Here is a 14,357-nt window from a genome sequence, read left to right as displayed (position 1 = left end):
CATTCACATGTGGTATTTAAAAAGTACCCAGTAGTACTTTGTTATAGTGAGTCATTTTTTCCAATACCATCTATCAAATACACATTCATTTCTCAGTGATGTGTGGCATCATTTTTAGTGTGTATGTTTTAAATGATGATTCCAAACTGCTAATATTCACAGATAATATGATTTTCTATCTAGCAAAAGCCTAGGTCTAGCCATCCATTCTTCCCTTGCTCCCTCACTGCTTCCTTTCTTATCTTTCACTCTTTGGTTTGTATATATATTTTTTAACCTAGTTAGATGTGTGTTTAACTTTCTATACTCATTTCATATCTTAATTATTTTTATTTCTTGTATATCATAATAGCACATTCTATTCTTCCTTTTTCAAGATTAACTAGGCTAGTAATGGGCCTTATTCTTTCTTATAACGTTTATAATTAAGTGTATAGATATATCGAAATAATTTTGTTGGTGTGCCAATCAATTCATAAATTAAGTTGGGAATACTCAGATTAGGTTTTCAGATCCAAGGTCCCAAAACGTCTTTATTTATACGTATCACTCCCTAAGTCCTAGTGTAGAGTTAAAAATCAAAAGTTTCTCCATAAAAATTTGATTCTTGGTATTCTTAGTTTATTCCCATATAAATTTTGATTCAATTTAAAAATTACATTTTATACTTGGTTATTGATGATGTAGAAAAATGCTACGGATTTCTATAAGTTGATTTTGTTTCTGGAAACTGTTATTAGTTATATCTACAACTTAATTTTTTTTCTAGAATTGCTTTCAATCTTAAGAACTATTCATAATAGAAATGATGATATGGGATAGCCTTGTCTTTTTCTTGATCTTAAAGGGTTAAAACCTGTTTAATCCTGATGCACAATACATAAAACACACACACACACACACACACACACACACACACACACTATAGTGATATTATTTTACTTAGAATTTGTATTATGGCAATACATACAATAGATTCCATTTCTTTTTTTCCCTTAACTACTTTTGGAATCAAGATCCCACTGGTCTCATAAAATAAGCTGGATGGCTTCCCTTGTTTTCTGGAACAACTTACATAAGAAATGAATTCATTATCTATTGAAAATTTGTTACAATTCACCTAAACAATAATGTGGGCCTTGAATTTTCAGGTGGCTTGGGAAAACTTTACTAAATTTATTTAAGGTTTATAAGTCTCAATGTTGACATTTTAATATTTTATTCAGTGTTTATTCAATTAGTTCATAATTGTTCATAATAATCTTTAATTAAACTTAAAATATTATATCTGCAGTAATGTAGAATAGAGAGGTAGCATGGTGAATCAATTGATAGTTGTAGTTAAATAATTGTGCATAGTTTTTTTTCCTATTTGGTTATAAAGCTAAATAAAAAAGAAACCAGGAGGAAGGAGGCTTAAGCAGATAAAGTTACAGATATTATGTCTTGCTAGTTAAGAAAAGAAAATTCAGTTTAGAACATTTAAAAGCTAAATCTGGTTCAAAGTCAAATGCATATCTAAAAACTGAATATTAGCTATCATATAATTAAAGCACAATCGCCTACCTAAAGCTGAAGCAGGACACCAGGGCTCTTTAAAACAGCACTATAAATAGTACTAATCTATTACTAAATACATGACATCTGCTTGTTGGTTTGTTTTAGAACTGTGTTTTCATGAATGAACCTACTCTGGTCTTTGAAAAAAGAGTTCAGTAGAATACAAACTGTAAAAATATAAAGAAGTACTTGATTGCTAAGCTATTAGTGTTATAATAGTCTTAATAGCTTTCTTTACCATCTACTTGCATATCTAAAGGCAGAGGCAATTGCTTTAAACCCAGATAAACCAATTCCCAATCCATAACTCTACCCTGGGGATCTGGGAGGAAGGAAATAAAGAGAGATACTGAAACCAGAGAGGATCTCTCTTAGATGGATAATACTTACCTAATTCTAATTTCCATTTTGTCCCCTGGGTATTAGATGGTAGAGAATGCTCTCTCTAATAGGTTTGGGATAAAGCCTCTCTGAAACTTATGAAAAGGAAAACAGGCTACTGAAATTAACCGTGAGGAGAGAATATTTATTCCTCCTGAATTATTTTATTTAAGACAATAGAATGCCTATCTCTTCTAAACTAGGGCAAATTATCTCCCATTCTTTTCTCTTATAACCTCAAAATTCTGCTTTTGGTAATAAATGATTCTCTAAAATAGAGTTGCATATACTCAAGGTGAAAATCAGAAAGTCGTATTTCCACTGCTAGAGTATCTATGCCAGCTTTTCCTCATGACTGCACTGAAGTTTTAGCTATTACAACTTCACTTATTCAGTAGTTTAAAATAAAGGAACACGGTTGTTTTAAATGTTTATTTTGAGGATGGAGCTTGAATTATTCCACTGCTTGACTGATTACTGGATGTGTAGTACACAAGATTATCTCCTAGTCACCATCGCTCTCCACATGGGCTACTGCAACAGACTTGGACCCCTCTCTGTAATCCAGCCCACTGGACCCTGCTGGCGGCCAACTTCTGAAGCCATCCTGCTGCCACTGCCATCTTGTAGCATTACCCCGGGTTTCTCCTAGCAGATGCACTCAGCAAAGCCACACCTGACTCAGGCCTTCCAAACCCTGATTCTACCCACCTCTGCAGCTTCTCATGGCTTCCTGATATATCCTTGGCTTGGGGGGCAGAGACCTGTCACAGTGCTTGGGCAGGAGCCCACTGGTGTGACCTCTGAGCCTTTGTGGCTCCTTTCTCCCTAACCGAAAGCATTCGTTCTCCTGTGTATTTTTGAGGTCATGTCTGTCCTTCTTATTCAGGCCCAGTGTTTTCTTCCTGAGTTCTTCTGACACACTTGTCTGTTCTCCTATGAATTTCCACGAAATGTTCTTTGGAAACACCCTCCTGTCACTTAATGAAGTAAGAGAATTCCAACAATCTTACGTGTGAAATCAATCTACATACAAACTGTAAAGTGCTGCACAAAAGAATGGGATTATTATCAGTTAGCACTTTATTGTTTGAAAAGCCTAATATTGTGTTCTCAATGAAAGGGTAGCCTTGTGAAGATGGGGACTACTTATTTTGTTTTTGTAGGGACTGCTTATTTTGCAATTACCATCACTCTTAATTTTACATTGGATAATGGGTGTTTAACAAATATTTATTGGTTAATTAATAAAACAGTAGAAAAGATGTGATAGTTACAAGAGGAAGGCATTTTAAAGAGAGCCTAGGGGTGAGGGAGGGGTTTGGAAAGAAGTTCATTCATGCCTTCAACAAATATTGATGATTTGTTACCTACCAGACACTACTCTGGATTGCAGGGTTATGGTAGTTGATGAAAGAAACCAAAGTCCCTGACAGAAAGTTGACAAGGGAGTTGGGAGGCGACAAAAAACCAAAAGCAAGAGAGTGAGTAAGATGAAGAGCATGTTGCAATGTGATAAATGTGAAGGGAAGAGCAAAGTTGGTTGGGGGGAGGATAAGAAGTATGTAAGCTTGGGGAGAGGGCTGTTGAGAGTAGGTGGCCAGGGAAGGCTTTTCTGCATCTGTGAGTCAATACTTCACTGAGGGACACCCGGGGGAAGAGGATTTCAAACACAGGAAACAGCCATCCATTCAACATGGAAATGGCAGTGCCATTGTGTGCCAGGCAGAGTTCCAGATCCTGGGAACACTGTGATGTGCAGGACAGAACCTCCCATCTCTGGGAGCACAGTACATTAAAATGCAAATAAGCTGGGTGAATGCAGTCTCATCTTTCTCCTGTGCCCAATTACTGAGCACCTTCCATATGTCAGACATTTGCCTGGCAGGATATACACATAAATAAACATCCCAAGTTCTCAAAAAGATCAGAGTCTACTCGGGGTAAGCATATTTCATTATCTTTTCCTTCTGCTTAGAACTTCGGCCAAAGTGCCAAGTTGACAACAGGCAATGGCCCCCTACTCCCTCGTCCTACCAGAACTTACTGAAGCGTGGTGTGTCTACCTCTGCTGTGTAACCCTTGCCACTGTGCATCTGTCCCTCACCCTTTACCTGCCTCTGTAACATGAGAGAGATCTGAGGGGGAAGTCACCGATAGAAAGTCACAGAGGGAGACCGTAGGCTCGGATTTTAAAGTGCACCCAAATGGATGAACTTCTTATGTCCTTCACTGCTACCATCAACTCTAACAATACCTTCTCACAGATCCCGATTCTAACCTTGTGCTTCAAACATTCATTCCCAACACTGCAGCTAGAGTTATCCTTTTAAAACAGAAGTACGATCAAGTCACTCTTCTGCTCAAACCACTGTGACGACTGTCCACTTTATTCAGGGTAAAAAAGTGAAGTGCTTATGAAGGCCTCAAGTCCCATGTGATGAGCCCTTATGATTATACGAGGTGCCCATATGCTCGCTCCACCCCGGCCCACTGACCTCCTTGTCAACCCCATCCCCACCACAGGGACTTGGCTCCAGGTGTTCCCTCTCCCTGCAGTGCTCTCTCCCCAAGAGAGTCACTTTGCTCACTCCCTTACCTTCTTGGGGCCTTTTCTCAAATCTCACCTTCAAAGGGAGATAATGCTGACCCTGCCCCCATGCTCCTGATCCTCTTATCTGGCAGTACTTCTTTTTAACCATAGCATTGATCACTTTCTTTTCTTTTTCTTTTGGTACCAGGGATTCAGTCCAGGGGCACTTAACCACTAACCCACATCCCAGCCCTTTTCATTTTTTATTTTGAGGCAGGTTCTCACTAAGTTGCTAAGGATGGCTTTGAACTTGTGATCCTCCTGTCTCAGCCTCCCCAGCACTGGAATTAAAGTTATGTGCCACCATGCAAGGCTCACGGATCACTTTCTAAGGCACTAGAAATTTTACTTATTTATTTATTTTTCATTGTGTCTCCTGATTGAAACAGTGTGGGCGGGGTTCCTGGTCTGTTCACTGATGTACTGCAAACATGAAAAAGGATACCTGGAGCACTCAGTGGTTATCTGTTGAACCAACACTATCAGCGTTCTTCATTTAAACAAAGTGGGTTTTGGGAAAAAGTAGAATATATTCCAAATTTCAAAATTTTATCTATGACAAAGAACTTTTTCTTTGAAATATAAAAATTTTGTGAAGTATGTAGTACAGTTAAAGCAAAAACACAGAATTAGCTTTCTCTGTCTCAATGCACTGTATACGCGCTGCAGTCTGTAAACACTCTGCACTTGGCCCAACAACACCAGGAATGCACTGGGCCAAAGGCTGGATGGAATTATCAGTGCACATCTCTGAAAGGCCTTTTGCTAAAACAAATTTTAAAAAGGGTAGATTATGATTGATGAACCCAGCATTAGGGTAATGTTATCTGAGATACTTTCTATTTCAGTTCTTTGTCAGGAGGTCAGATTATAATCATGTTAGAACTGAACACAATGCTTTATTAATGTTTCATGAGTAAGTCAGTTGTAATCAGTCTAGCTTCTAGTGGATAAATTAAACCAATTCTTGATGTATAAACTCATTACATTTAGAATTTATTGAAATGAATGTAGTCTACTAAAAGTGACCATATCACTTTTCTGGACTTTTAAATGAGACCAAATTTTGAATTTTGCAGTTTGTCAGTGAAACAAGAATTCTTCTCACTGTATTTACAAAGCATAAATAATTCCAATCAACTATATATGCTACTGTTCTCAACTTTAGCAACAACAATAACAATGACAATGGATTAAAAGAAATGCATCATTTAAAAAAAGTCAAAGTAGTGCTTCATTTTTTAAAATAAGAAAAGAAAATCATTTTGCAGGTAAGTAGAGGCTGCTACCAATGTATCAAATACCTGTCTGATTGCAGCACAGTAAAATGAAGCTGAGCATTTAAAAATCAATGATACCATCCCTTCATAATATTATTTTGTCTTCTTTGCCTTGGATTTCTTAATGACAGCTTAAAAGAAGAAGGAGGGAATGCTCATGGATACAGAATACTAATCCACACAAAGAGATAAAGGTTTTTTACTACTGTGAATGTCATCTCTTTGGGATATATGACATTTTCATTTTATACTTTAGGCTCATTACAAAGAACTCCTTCAAATAACTGAAGATAATCCCAGTCCAAATTATAAATATACTACAGCACATTTTCTCTAAACCTATTCATAAGAAATAAATCCTACATGAACTACCCAGTCAGTATAAAGTTGGACATTTTTAATGTTACAAAACAATATTAAAAAATGGTGGCTGTATTCATGAAATTTATTTAAAAATGTTAAGTACTTCTATATTTCATACTAGTGCCTAGGCTTTGTATATAATAGAAATAAGTATGAAATATATATTACTTCAGCAAAAATTGGAAATATGTAGATCACAGGTTAGATTTACTCGTTTTAACACAGATGTCTGACATAGTTTCTGCATGAGATCAGTATGACTCTTCTCCATCATGGGATGGGAAAACTGACCATAGGCTGGAGTGGAGGAAACTGAAAAGATGTTGAACAGGAGAACTCGGAGAAAAGCAGGAGAAGCTGCAGTGCAAGCCTCGTTTGATGGGATATCTTCTCCTAGTTCTACTGCTTGAGACTGTTCTGAGAGGCAGCACTTTGGGTTTGCTCTTCTGCTCTAATTCCAAAGCAAACAACAACTGCCATATATGCTGCTGGAACATGTGGGAGTTTTTTTCTATTTTCTAGGGTCCTTTCACGTAAGATTTAAAAGAACACAGAAAGGAGAAACACTTCTCAAACCACCTAATTAAGTGCCAGGTACTTCTACAGATGATCTATTCAATCTGATAATACTTCCGGGTGATGTAGAGAGCAAATACTGGGGCAGCTGAATATTTATTGACACAAATTACACAAATATTTACTTGGTGTAAAGTCTTTCACTCCATGTAGTAAAGGTGTACTTCCCAAGTCTTTCCAGATTCACTAATAAGATAACAGAAATGTGGTTTAGGATAGAGAAGAACCCCAGTGCCTTGCTTCCTCCATTTCTTCATGAATATAAGTTGGAACTCATTAATTATAATAACAATACATTATTTATTTCTAAAAATAGTTTCTAATATTATCAGAGATGGATAAGCTCCTATCTCATACACACACACACACACATATATCTATGTTTTGGGGGGTGGGGTGACCAGGGATTGAACCCAGAGGGGTTCAACCACTGAACCTCATCCCTGGCTGTACCCTGCTTTTTAAATTTTGAGACAGGCTCTTGTGTAGGGCCTTGCTAAGTTGCTGAGGTTGGCTTTGAACTTGCAATCCTCCTGCCTCATCCTCTGGAACCATTGGGATTACAGGCATCCTGACCACCGTGACTACACCATCTCATATTTTAGTCAGTTGTGAAACTTAATTCTTTTGAATATGTGACTACAAATCTTTAAGTGACTGTGACTTCCCCCAGTCATATGCTGTCCTTAGAGTTGCGAGTACATTTCAGATGTCTGATCTGAGGAATAGGCATGTACAGGAAACTAAATAGCAGGGCTTATTTTTGAGAAGCATGTCATTTTGCTTTGCTTAAAAACAGCTCAGTAGCACTTCAGCTGTTAAAAAGATAAGATACGCAGGTAAGATGTATGACAGAAGTCAGTCCTTGAATTGGTAATGTCAGAATCAGGACTGAATTGTTTGTTACATTTGATTTATAATCAAATGAAGTACTCTGAGTGATTACAAATTAATTTATTCATAATTTGTGTACATGTATTTTACTCTATTACAGTAAGAGGGGAAAACTAATGAAAGCTTAAACTGTCTTAATGGTGTCTTATCATTTCTCAGGCTGTTCCTTTTGACAAACAATCTATTAATTCTCTTATTAAAATCCAAATGATGTGAAACTATTTGGTGGGAATCAGGTGTTTTAAAGGGATTTTTGTAAGCCTATGTGGTGCTCATATGAATAATGAGATAGGCAGAGAGCCACTAATGAAAACCAAATTGTAAGTCTGGGTCACAATTAGGTGTCTGGAAGACATCCATGCCCACAGATGGTTTGCAAATGTCAAACAGGTTCTATTCCAAAATTCCCTTATAACTTGGTGACTGGAACATGTATTGTGGTAGAAACAGGATTATTCAAATATGGATTGGTCTTCAAGTCAATCTATAAAGCGTATGTAATTGAAAATGCAGGTGAAGTTTTAGAGGCTACCTGTGGGTCTGGGGAATGCTGCATTCACAGTGGTATTCTGTGATGCCAGGCGCAGGCAGCTAGAAAGCACCTGGGTTCAGAGAGTCCACCAGCCACTTTGGGTTTTCTGGTCTTCAGCCTCCTTATTCACATAAAAGATCCCTTTCAGCTATAAAATCCTGCGAATCCAAGGCTTAGCATGTAAGTGAATGCCATTTCCACCATTTGTAGAAGTGAAGGACATACCCCTCCTCTCACACTTCTCACTTACTTAACTAGAAGCCAAGATTTTCCTAGCTGTGAAAGGAAATCTAACAGCGTGAAGCTAGCAGATGACAAAGGTAAAAATGGGGGCCACTGGTCACGTGTCAATAGCCCCTGGGGTTGGACCATGCTAGTGGTCTGGGGCCACTTCCCACTCATCTCTCTTTTCTACTGTTCACCCCATGGAACTGGTTTCTGGCTTCCTTCCTTTCTCTTTCACCCTCTGTCTCTACAGCTCTCTGGCCACTACTTATCTATCCTGGAGATAGCGGCTAAGAACACTGCTGCTTTGGTAAGTAGATGGTATGGAGTAAGTTAAATTACCTCTCTGGGTTTCAGGTTATACTTTTCTCATAAGATTTTTTGAGGATTATAAGAATGATGCACCAATGTTCTGGCACAGAATCTGACAAAGAATAAACACTAAAAAATGGCCTAGGGTATACGCACTATTGTCATTATTTTCTTTGTCAACCTTTATGTTGAGATGACTTGAGATTACCACGGTGGTATGGCATAAAGTGACTAAGATTAACCTATCCTGATTTGCAGCAGTTATCAGCAGTAAGTCTTAGATAGGAAAGCAGAGAAAAAAATTCTCAGCAGCTGCGCCAGGGAGAATACCTGGGGCCGCCAGCTGGTTGTGGGTAAGAAGAGGTGTAAACTGCATACTGTCTATAGAAACATTTCACTTACTAAGGGCAGGATTTTGTCACTTCATCTTTCAGTACATAATTCCCAAATCTGGAATCCATCAGACAATGGTCAAATGAAACCCAGGTAGAAGCTAAAGTCACTTTCTAGCAGAGTTAAAAAGTTTACATTCCTCCAGGGCCTTGCTCAGCATCTGACTGATCCTTTATCATAAGGCACTGATAAGAAGAGTTACTTGGTTTTATAGCTTGGAAGAGCTCATAAGCAGCAAAGTATAATCAATATGCTGTTAAATGGAGCTATGGGGGTAGCTGACAATATGAAGAAGAAAAACAGATCCAAAGTTCTACCACTTTAAAAAAGAATAATAGGTACTTAGGATAATAAACTTGATTAAAGAGAAAAATTCAGTTTCATCCATTGTATCTGAGGGTAAGGAACCAGGGTGATCAACTTTAGAAAGAAAAACATAATAATGCTTCGAAAAAGATCTCACTTGGGTCTGGGGTTGTAGCTCAGTGGTAGAGTGTTCGCCTAGCACATGTGAGGCACTGCGTTCAATTGTCAGCACCACATAAAATTAAATAAATAAATAATAAAGGTATTTAAAAAAATCTCAGAGAAAATTCAGAAACATCATTTGTTCAGCAATTTTATTTAGTTGGACTGCATTCCCATCCAACATTCTAGTTGAATGAAACATTGCAATTTTTTGACAGATATAGTCAAGAATGTATGGTCTTTCTTATTTACTTTATAACAATACTAATTTTCTAATTGTTTCTCATCCATAATAATTAATAGCTGTCTCTACACTTAAAAAAATCTGTGTATGATTCTGCACTGGGGCTTGGTTTGTAAAAGCATGACTGCCTTTATATTTCAATTAGGTTCATCAGTAATAACATTATTAATTTTGGGAGCACATAAACTTCTTTTGTTAATGAAGAACACAGGTTGTGTCCATAATGGATCACTTCTTCTTGCTTTATTAAGATATATCTAAAATGTTCTAGCATCTAATAAAAATGTGAAGAGATACTCAACATTATTGTCACTGGAGAAATGTAAATTAATATTGTAGAAAGATATTACTTCACATCCACCAGAATGGCTATAATAAAAAATTAGGTAATAACAAGTGATGCTGAGGCTACTGGAGGAACTAGAATGGTCACACACTGTGCATGGGAATGTACAACAGTCACTTTGGAAAACACTTTGGTGATTTCTTAGAATAATTAAACATAAATATAATACATAAGACAGCAATTCCATTCCATTCGATTCCATACTTCCCAAAGGAACGAAAACCTGTATTCACACAGAAACCCTTAGGTGAATGTTCACAGCAGCATTAATCATAATGGCCCCATGGGGGAAACAATTCAAATGTTCATTGAGTAAGGAATGAATTAACAACATGTGATATTCCCTACAAAGAAGCACTACTGCACAAAAAGTAGAAGAAAGCACTGATACACAATATGACATGGATGGGTCTCTTAGAATTTCACTCAATACTGAGTGACAGAAGCCAAACCAAAAGAAGACACATTGTCTGATTCTTTTTACATGAAATATCTAGAGTAGATTATTGGTTGCCTGCAGTTGGAGTTGGGCATGAGATCTTGCTGGGGTGATGGGATCTTCTAAAATTAGGCTGTGCCGATAGTCATGAATGTCTACAAATTTACTGAAAGTACTTAAATTGTATACTGAAAACAAGTGAGTTTTGTGACATGAATGCTACCTTAATACAGTTGTTAAATATGTCCCAACGTCATTAATATGACAGTAAGAGAATGACTGTTATATGTACCAGTGATTCATTCCTTTTCATTGCTAGCTAGTGCTCCATTGCATGGCTGTCCCCAAGTTCATTCATTTATTTACCAGGTGAGGAATATCTGAGTAATTTCTGGGTTCTGATGAAAAGGAAGAAGCCACTATAAACTTTCATGCACTTCTGTAAACACTAAGTTTTCATTTTTCTTGGGGTAACACTGAGTAGTGGGATTGTGAGTTATATGGTAAGTTTTTGTTATAAGGAACTATCAAACTGTTTTCTGCCAGCAAGGTATGTATGTTTCAGTTGCCATGCATCTTCACCAGTGCTTGGAATGTTGGGTGTTGTTGCTGTTGTTTTTTAAGCCATGCTAATGTGTAGTGGTATCTCACTGTGACTTTAATTTTATTAATTGATTTTTTAGAATAGGTTTTGATATGGTACATCCTTTCATATGCTTATCTGCCCTCTGTACATCCTTTTGCTAAAGATATTTTGCCCTTTTTTAAAAATTATTTTTCTAATTATTGCTTTCTTTTTGTTTCATTTATATGTAACATATGCTCTTCATATATTTTAGATTGTTGTCTTTTATTGGATGTGTCCTTTAAAAACATTTTTCCCAACATACACTCATACATTGCTGGTGGAATTGCAAATTGGTACAGCCACTCTGGAAAGCAGTGTGGAGATTCCTTAGAAAACCTGGAATGGAACCACCATTTGAACCAGCTATCCCACTTGACCTATACCCAAAGGACTTAAAATCAGCATACTATAGTGACACAGCCACATCAATGTTTACAGCAGCTCAATTAACAATATCCAGATTGTGGAACCAACTTAGATGCCCTTCAATAGATGAATGGATAAAGAAACTGGAATATTATTCAATGGAATATTATTCACTCATAAAGAAAAATAAAATAAGGCATTTGCAGGTAAACGGATGGAGATGGAGAAAATCATGCTAAGTGAGATAAGCCAAGTCCAAAAAACCAAAGGCCAAATGTTTTCTCTGATAAATGGATGCTGATACATAACGGGGTGGTGCAGGGAGGGAAGAATGGAGGAACTCTGGATTGTGTAGAGGGAAATGAGGGGAGGGGAGGGGGTAGGGGAAGTAAAGATGGTGGAATGAGACAAACATCATTACCTTATGTACACGTATGATTACATGAATGGTGTGACTCTACCTCGTATACAACCAGAGAAATAAAAAGTTATACTCTATTTGTGTACAATGAATCAAAATGCATACTGCTGTCATATATAACTAAATAGAACAAACAATTTTTAAAAAGCAGACAAAGAGAGCTATGTGAATTGGAATCTAAAAAAAAATACTAGGAGCCTTGATTTCCATTTTCATGAATAGATACATGATAAATCTGTATTTTATAGTTAAAATTTGTACAAAAGTCCAGCCATGAAGTTTTTCCCAAGAGAAAAGTTCTAATGCTAAAACTTTGTTGAGAGAGAGAGTAAAAGTATTTTTACTTAAAATGTTGAAGCCCTGGCACCACTTACATTATAAATGAAATCGAACCTTCTGCATCTAACATTATCTTGCCATTCAAGGGTCAAGTTTCTAAGACTCATAAAATGTTAAAGCCAGAATGCCATCACCAATTAGTAGCATATAAAAGGAAGAACAGTGAATTCAACAAGTACACTGGGTCACCTAATGGTGTGTAACAGTTGAAGGTTTCTGGATAATATGCTCAGTGGTGATGAGAACAAATACAGTGATGTCTTGAGTCCATTGATCCCCATTTAATCAAGACTTCACTTTTTCATATAGTTTATCATTAATAGAGAAAGTATCCTTCAAAATGGAGTCATCTGATAAACCAATCAATACATGGGCAAAGGAACTGAACAGGCACTTCATAGGAGAAATATGAATGGTTAACAAATATATAAAAAAATGTTCAACATCTCCTTCAATTAGAGAAATGTAAATTAAAACTATACTGAGGTTCCATTTCACTCCAGTCAGAATGTCAATTATCAAGAATACAAGTAAAAATAAATGTTGGCAAGGATGTGGGGAAAAAGGTACACGCATACATTTCTGGTGGGATTGCAAATTGGTGCAGCCACTCTAGAAAGCAGTATGGAGATTCCTCAGAAAACTTGGAATGGAACAACCATTTTGACCCAGTTATCCCACTCCTTGGCCTATACCCAAAGGACTTAAAATCAGCATACTGTTGTGACACTGCCACATCAATGTTTACAGCAGCTCAATTTACAATAGTTAAGCTATGGAATCAACCTAGGTGCCCTTCAACAGATAAACAGATAAAGAAAATGTGGTACATATACACAACAAAATATTACCCAGCCATAAAGTAGAATAAAATTATGGAATTTGCTGGTAAATGGATGGAACTAGAGACTATCATACTAAGTTAAATAAGCCAATCCCCATCTCCCAAAAGACTGAATGTTCTCTCTCTTATGTGGATGATAATATACAATAAAGGGGTGGGGAGGGAAGAATAGAAGTTCATTAGATCAGACAAAGAGGAATGATGGGAAGGGAGCCAGGACTGGGATAGGAAAGAGTGGAATGAATGCGACAACTTTCTTATGTTCACACATGAACACACGACCAGCAAAATTCCACATCATGTATAACCACAAGAATGGATCACAAGTTATACTCCATGTATGTATAATAGGTCAAATATACTCTACTGTCATGTATATCTAAAATAAATTATTCAAAAATTAAAAAAAGGGCTGGGGAGATAGCTCAGCTGGTAGAGTGCTTGCCTCGCAAGCACAAGGCCCTGAGTTCGATCCCCAGTACTGCAAAAAAAAAAAAAAAAAAAAAAAAAAAAAAAAATTAAAAAAAGTATTTTTCCCAATCTTTGGTTTATCTTTCAATGTTTTCAATATTTCAAGTATATTAAAAGTAGAATATTTCTTAGATACAGAAAACGTAGGTCCAAAATACAAAGGAAAATGTGACCAACAATGACAATGAAGTTAAAAAAAATGTGATACAATATCAGGGGGAGGGGAAGAATACATATGCATAATTCTGTTAATATAAAATGCCCAGAAAAGGCAAAGAGATTGAAAGAAAGTAGGTTAGAAAGAGAAAGTAGAGATAAAAAGTAGATTAGTGGTTGCTTAGGGCTGGCTGAGGAGGTGGGGAAGTTGGAAAGAACAGGGTGAGATGCTAACAGATCTGAGGTTTCTTTATGGAGTGATAAAAAATGCTCTAAAACTACTTGTGGTAATGGTTGCACAACTCTGTGAATAGGTTAAAACCCATTGATTTTTTTTAACTTCCAGTGGATAAGTTATATGGTATGTGAATTATTTCAATAAAGCTCTTACAAAAAGGAACAAAGGCATATGTGAACACCATACAATATGTTGAACTTAATTCAATTCTGAATCAAAATAAACTATAAAAACAATATAAAATGGATTTATGAGACAGTTGGAAAAACTTGGGTGTGAGTAAACAGG

At 36.7% G+C, this 14,357-nt stretch overlaps 1 protein-coding gene across 7 annotated transcripts in view; it reads right to left on the bottom strand.

The window, feature by feature from the left end:
- Positions 1 to 14,357, bottom strand: part of Nbea (neurobeachin) — a 628,163-nt gene that overhangs the window by 44,771 nt on the left and 569,035 nt on the right. The window lies entirely within an intron of this gene.

The sequence above is a fragment of the Sciurus carolinensis genome, chromosome 5 (assembly GCF_902686445.1).
Source record: "Sciurus carolinensis chromosome 5, mSciCar1.2, whole genome shotgun sequence".
NCBI lineage: Eukaryota > Metazoa > Chordata > Mammalia > Rodentia > Sciuridae > Sciurus > Sciurus carolinensis.
Note: the sequence above shows the minus strand (reverse complement) of the source record. Positions and strands in the feature narration are given on the sequence as shown.